The sequence below is a fragment of the Tupaia chinensis genome, unplaced genomic scaffold (assembly GCF_000334495.1).
Source record: "Tupaia chinensis unplaced genomic scaffold, TupChi_1.0 Scaffold000031_1, whole genome shotgun sequence".
Classification (NCBI taxonomy): Eukaryota; Metazoa; Chordata; class Mammalia; order Scandentia; family Tupaiidae; genus Tupaia; species Tupaia belangeri.
This window is the reverse complement of record NW_006159461.1, coordinates 1502883-1510044: the sequence shown is the minus strand read 5'-3', so window position 1 is coordinate 1510044 and position 7162 is coordinate 1502883.

Here is a 7162-nt window from a genome sequence, read left to right as displayed (position 1 = left end):
CCAATTAAAAGAAAAAAATGAAATATGACAACTGAAAAACGTGGAAGAGTCTATTTACCGAGAACTGGTCCGCAGATCGAGTTAAAATAATGAGATGAAGAGACTTCTGGCAGACATGTAGCACTTGTTTTCATTTGGATTGTCGTTTAATAATTTGATGATTGCATTATAATCACAGCAATATTGCATTTTAATCACATGCATACATTTGGTTAACGGAATTAATGCCTTTAAATCATAATTTGATTTTGGCTAATATATAACCAGTTCCTTTTCTGTCCCTGCTCCAATACGAATCAGAATCAGTAAGCTGGGTTTGAATCAACTCCTTTTGGTCAACTCCCTAGCCACAGTCTGCCTCCTGCCTCCTGAAGAGATCATCGTTCACACCACTGTGGAGCGAGAATGCTGCAGATGATAACGCACAGAAATGGGAAGCGACCCTCATCTAGCACAAACCCACAACACTCTTTGTGTGACTAACCCACAGATACCGCAGCAGACTTCCCAACTGTGCGTCTTTCTTCCCTTCGTGGTGCTAGGCTGCCCGGCTTCCCAGGGCCACAGCCGGCTGGGCGAGTGTGGAATGGGGCAGAGGACAGTCACAGGACCCTGAGAACACTGTTGAACGTTTTTCATGTGCCACTCCCTTGACTAGTCAAATATTTCCTCATTTTTATCAATAGTAAGAAAAGCTCTAAGAAAGCAGAAATCCTGCTGTCCAGATCATTTCTGTGCCATTTCATAAATCCAAGCATGGGCCCACCCACGGTGGTGCAAGAGGTGGCATGCAGCCGCTGAGGCCACACAGGGGACACGGGTTTGGTTCTTGGATCAGCCTGAACAGGCTCAGTGCAGTGGCCACACTTCGGCACTAGCTCACTGGGAGCCAGGGCGGGAGGATTGTGAGCTGGCTGAGCATCCTCCCCGAGGCCTGCCTCCCCTCTGCTTCTCTCTCACACACATTTAAAAGAGAAATATAACCACACGCCCCCTAGTAAGGTTTCGGTCCACAGTGGGCCACATAGGATGGTGGTTCTGTGAGATTACAGCAGACCGTGCGCCTAGCCTAAGCGTGTAGGCTGTACCATCTCGGCTGTGCAATACTCTAGTGTCTGCCTGAGGATGACATCATCTCTCAAGGACTCTGGGGACATAGCCCATCGTCAAGTGAGGAGGGACTGTGATGCTTGCAGTGCTAGAAAATGGCCGCAGTAGGGAGCGATTGTAACGAGAGTGAGTCCTCTGCATTCGTTTTCACCTCATTCCTTCTAGAAAGCCATGGTGCCTTGAGGTCCTTCTAGAGAATGTCCATGCCTTTCCTGTGGGGGAGAATGGACAACCTTGGGGTTGGGAGGTAGGAAGGGGGTGGGCTCTAGCCCGCTGAGCTCTGGAGCTCAGGTGGGCAGTGCAGAGGGCGCTGGAGAGCAGCACTGAGACTAAGGGCCGGGCTCGGGGTGTCGGGTGGTGTGTCCATGCAGGAGTGGCAGAAGGGGGTCTAGTCTGCGGGAGCCACGCCTCTCCAAGGTCAGAGTCGCTCACTTGGGGTCAGGTGGACAGAAGCCTCAGGAGAGCCCCGGAAAGCAGGATGTGATAGACGGGCTGGCCTACCTGATGTCGGGAGCCCACCGGGGCAAGGGCCGATGAGAGAAACCCCGTTGACACCCTTGTTCTACTTGAATTGTGTCCCTCAATCCACACAGGTTCAGATAAGGAAACTAAGACTGAGGAAGTTACCCAGCGTTACCCAGCTAATCAGCGGGGCACTAGGTTTGGGCTCAGAGTCCCCAAGTCCAGTTACTTCTCATGTGGGATCCAGCTCCCTAGTCGCAAGGCCTGACCACTGCCATGGAGCTGGCCTACATGACAATTCTTACATAACGAATTTTATATTAGTTCAATATTCTTAATACCCAGTTCACATTAAACTTAATCTGATTGTCCACAGAAGTCCGCCATCATTCTTCTTCTTTCACGTCTTCATTTGTTTGTCCTGTCTCTCTCTCTTTAAATGACCAGAGGACGTGTGCACTCACCAGGCAAAATCAGAGAGACAGAGAGAGCCCGCGATGGGGTGTGGTCTCGCTGAGACTCTGTCTCCATTTCTCCATATCGTCAGGATATGGGGCACTCATGCACATGAGCCTGGTGTGTTTTTTGGCCACCAGAGCTGGGATTCAAACGGTGGCAGCCATGTGGAATCCTGCTCCCTTAACTACAGGGCTAGGGGCTGGTCCAGACAGAACAACCCTGCCTTTCCTTCTTCCCCTTCTCCTTCCCTTCCTCCTTTTTCCTCCCCCTTCTTTGCTTCCTTCGACTTTTATTTCTTTATTATTTTATTTATTTTCTTAAAGAGGTTTTTGCCTGAACAATCAGACCCTGGCATTTGATAGAAAGTGGTTGGATATGGAGGATCTGTTGCTGAGTGAAGCAAGCCAGGCTATGAAAGAAAGACATTGTATGTCTCCACTTAATATATACTGACTATCCGCACTCTGTGGTAGAGATGGAAATATGGGAGGACATAAAAGCAGTGGTCATAGTTATGGATGCTGAAGAGTGTGGAATCGAGTGGGGGAGAAGGGAAGAGTCTAGAGAAGGATAGCAAGAGAACAAATAGCGAGACATGACATTAATGGGACAGAGAAATGGTTTATTACCTGTGGATGATGACATGTCTAATATTCTCAACTGGACTGGTCTGCGAAGTATTTCATGTTGAGTAAATTCTCTTTACAAGCCACATGACATATAGTGATTGAATGTTTGAAAAAATGAGAATAAATAATAATAATAATCTGATTAAAAGTGGTGAAAAGCTATTTGATGATGATGTGGACAGTAATGTCTTTGTCTTGACTGACATGCATGGTAATTGTACTGGAAAAAGAAATGTAATACACTGTAAAGATATTTGTGATTAAATGTAATATAAAAATAAAAAGAAAAGAAGTTTTTGCCTTTGGACATGTGTGCTTACCCGGGAGAGAGAGGGACAGAGAGAGTGAGAGGAAAGTGAGAAATCTCCTCCTGGGGGGATGGCCGCATCTCAGTGTCTTCTCCTTTCTCCTCCGGGATCTTGGCTATGCACACACTCACGCCTGATAGGATTTTCAAGTAGCTGAGTCGGGATTTGAACCTAGGTTGGTCCTGTGGGAGTCCAGGGACACAATCGCTATGCCAGCTGCTGCTTCTTTCCTTCATCTTTCATGACATTAACTTTCTAAAATATCCACTTCGGTTTTTTTCTTGGAGGTGCCAATTTCTGAATTTGTTTCTTCATGATTGAATGCATGTTAAATACTTAGGGGAAGAATACTACATCAATAATGGCGTGTATTTTTTTTTCTTTTTTTTTTGAGAGATTTTCGCTAAAGGGCGCATGCGCTCGCCAGACAGACAGAGAGAGACAGAGAGACAAAAAGCAAGAAATCACCCCCCGGGGGGATGGTCACGCCGCAATCCCTTCTCCTCCATTCTCATCTCGGGATCTTGGGCACACACGCACATGCGCCCGGCGTGAGTTCTAAGCCATGGGGTCCGGGACGCGAACTGTGGTTGACTACGTGGGAGTCCAGCGACATAGCCATTACGCTAACTGCTGGTTCCCATGGCGTGTGTTTTTGATTCTAGCAATGACTCTTGGTGTACAAACCAGATGAAGTGAGGGCCACTAAGTGACACTGACCACTTTCAAAAGAAAAATGGCAGCCGTTGGTCAGGACTTCAGCCGGGCGCTTCAGGTGTGTTACCTCCACCCTCAAAAGGACTGGGTCCGGCATTGTTTACACCGTTTTACCTATAGGAAGAGTGTTAGAGACTGCTACCGCCAGCACCCGTTCTCCTCCATTTCCCCGGGAGTGTACTTTTTGTCCCATTTGCAACTCACAGTGTGCCTAGTTGGAGCGTAAAGCTCTACCCACAGCAGCGCAGGGCCTCGTGAGTGGTGCTCGGGGACCTGCTGGTGGCGGCCCCGCTGGGTGCTGGCGACACCCAGCTCGCGCTCGGACTCTCCTCTGCGCCCCTACCTCCTGGCTAGCAGGGCAGTGCTGTGAGCTCAGGCACCCCGCGGACGTGAGGTCAGGGCGGACGGCAGAAGCCCCTGGTCCCGGAACTTGAGCGAGGACTGGCAGGAGCACAGGAGTTTCAGAACCTCCGAAAACCGTGGAGTTGGTGACAGAAAAGCACGCCTGCCCTGTTGAAGTCATTGTTCTTTGGGCCTTTCCTTTATAGATAACCAAGCAAGAGCCGAAGCCAACGGGACTCTTGCCTCGGATCAGGCAGTTGGCGAGCAGCAGTTGGGACTCAGACCTAGAGACAATCTTCCTAACCGGCAAAGTATGTCAAAAAATACTGCATGATATATTTATGCCAATTCATCGATTCAGCACTTTTACTTTTAAAAAATCATTTAATTTTTTTACTATTATTAATTATTACTATTTTTTAGATGTTTTGACTGAGGGTATGTGCACTCACCAGAGAGAGACAGAGACAGTGAGAGGGAGAGTAAGAAATCACTCTCTAGGGAGGATGGCCATGTCACAACCCCTTGTCTGATCTAGGATCTTGGGCACCGTATTGGGTACGCACACACATACACGTGCCCAGAGTGATTTTCAAGCCACTGGGTCCAAGACTCGAACTGCAGGATGGCCATGTGGGAGTCCCATGAGGTAACCGCTACACCATCTGCTGGTCCCTATTATTATTATTTTAAAATTTGCGATAGTGTAGAGTCTCACCAGAGGGAGATAGAGAAGGAAAGTAAGAAATGAGGCTGCCAGGTCGGGGACTCCAACCTCTGCCATGTGGGAGTCCAGCGCCTTAACCTCCATGCCACCTGCTGGCCTGTCAACTCTCTCAACTCTTATCTACGTAACTTGTGGCAGGCACTTAAAGAAACTAGCAAACCATATCTGATGTGGCCTTATTATATTTGGATTAAAGCAGGATACATAGGATAGGTATTTTTTTAAGCTTTAAATAATCTATTATCCGAGGACAAATTACTTGAGAACGGTAAACTCGGGCCCTGTTTAATCACAGCAGCTCGAGCTTTGCAAGATTGCGGTCGGTCAGCGAGGACGCCGCAGGGAGCCGGGGCAGCGGCTGCAGGCGCCGCGCTGAGCGGTGGGCGCTCGCGGCTCGCGACTCGGAGCGGCCCAAGAGCCGGCCCCGCGCTCTGCTCCCTGAGCCCCGGTGAGCCGCGGGAACTGGGCGTTCTTTCCCTCTGGATTCACCGGATTCCTCATCCTGTAGACCTGAAGGCCGGAGAGACTCTAACCGATTTCTTAGCCTTTGTTTTACATTTTTGAGCCATGCAGTGTAAATAACGGGGAAAGAGTCCAGTTTAGAAAACAGCTCACTCGGAATGATCAAAGGAATCTGGTTTCAGCTCTCTGGGGATCTTGTTTCCATTTCCACACTCGCTTAGGTATGCGATGATGTCTTCATAATTAATACAGTAAATTAGCACAGTGAACATAATTAACCGAATACCTTAAACTGTGTGTTTTAACGCTTGGCCATATATTGGTGAGTTAGGTAAAGATTAAAACTATAGCACCGGGGTCTTGATTGAATTAGTATTCTCTTGACTTGAAAGGTAATAAAATGATAAATTGAGATAATTTACTCATTTTAAAGGGAAGGGCGCTTTGGTCCCAACCACATTACGAAGTCCCTAAAAGGAGACTTCACTACTTAAAAAAGGTAAATTAAGTGGAACATGCGCTATGTTAAAAGGTCAACCGGCTTTCGGCTTTCGGGGGTGACAAGTGTCGTAGTGCCCGGACCCCCTGCTCAGGCGTGGACTAGGAAGCAAATGCGAAGGAGGGGAACTTTCCTCTGGAAGACTGGAGGGTGACAAGACACCAGCCTGGAGGATGGCCGGGTGTCCCTCCCCAGCAGGCTTGGGAGGCGCGTTCAGTGTTGAGTCACCACACAGACCCTGGCGGTTGGTTGTCCCCTGGGTCAGTCTGGGGTAGGATGGACCCTGGGCTCAGGTGACCAAATGGTGGAACATCTAACTGGGACACTCTTGAGAATGTGTCAGTGTTATTATAGTGGCAGACTCCTAAAATAATTACATCAACATGGTTTTTTTTTTTTTTTTTTTGGAGAGATTTTCACTATAGGGCGCATGCGCTCGCCAGACAGAGAGAGACAGAGAGACAGAAAGCGAGAAATCACCCCCCAGGGGGGATGGCTACGCCACAATCCCTTCTCCTCCATTCGCCTCTCGGGATCTTGGGCATGCACGCACATGTGCCCGGCGTGAGTTTTAAGCCACCAGGTCCAGGACGGGAACCGCAGTCGACTACGTGGGAGTCCAGCGACATAGCCATTCCGCTAACTGCTGGTTCCCTTGTTTTTGTTTTTTTTTTTTTAACATGCTTTTCAAATACAAATTCTTTCCCAAAATAAAAGAGCATCTTTGTATATGTATATTAAAGAAAAAAGTTAAACTACCTTATATTGATAACCAAATCATTAAAATAGTGTAAATGGGGTCATTATACTTTGTATATATTCAAATACTTGTATATAGTCAAATACTTATTCAAATATATACTTCATATATACTTTGTATGTATGTACATATACTTTATATATATTCAAATACTAATTCAATTATACTTTGTATATATTCAAATACTTTAAACTTAAAAAAAATATGCCACTGGTATTTTTTGGAAACTACCTTTTTCTATGTGGCTATTATGTAAAAAGGTTTTTTTTTTTTAATTTTATTATCATCATAATCTTCTTTCTATTACACTAGATTACATATAACTTTACATTGACTTCCATTGCTTTTTCAAAAGGGAATGCCATGCATGTCAGTCAATACAGAGATATCAATCTCCCCGCTTTATCATTCAATATCTTTTCCATGCTTTTCCCAATAATTATTATTATAATTTTTTAAACAGTCAATCACTATTTCTCATTTTGCTTATTAAAAAGACTTCACCCATCATGAAATACTTTCCAGACCGGTTCAGTTGAGAATACTATACATGTCATCATCAACAGGTAATAAACCATATCTATTTCTCATTAACATCCTGCCTCTCTATTGTTCACTGCTGTCTTTATCCTCTTCTCCCTCCTTTTTTTTTTTTTATACTTTGTTTTTTATTATAAATTTTTTTTT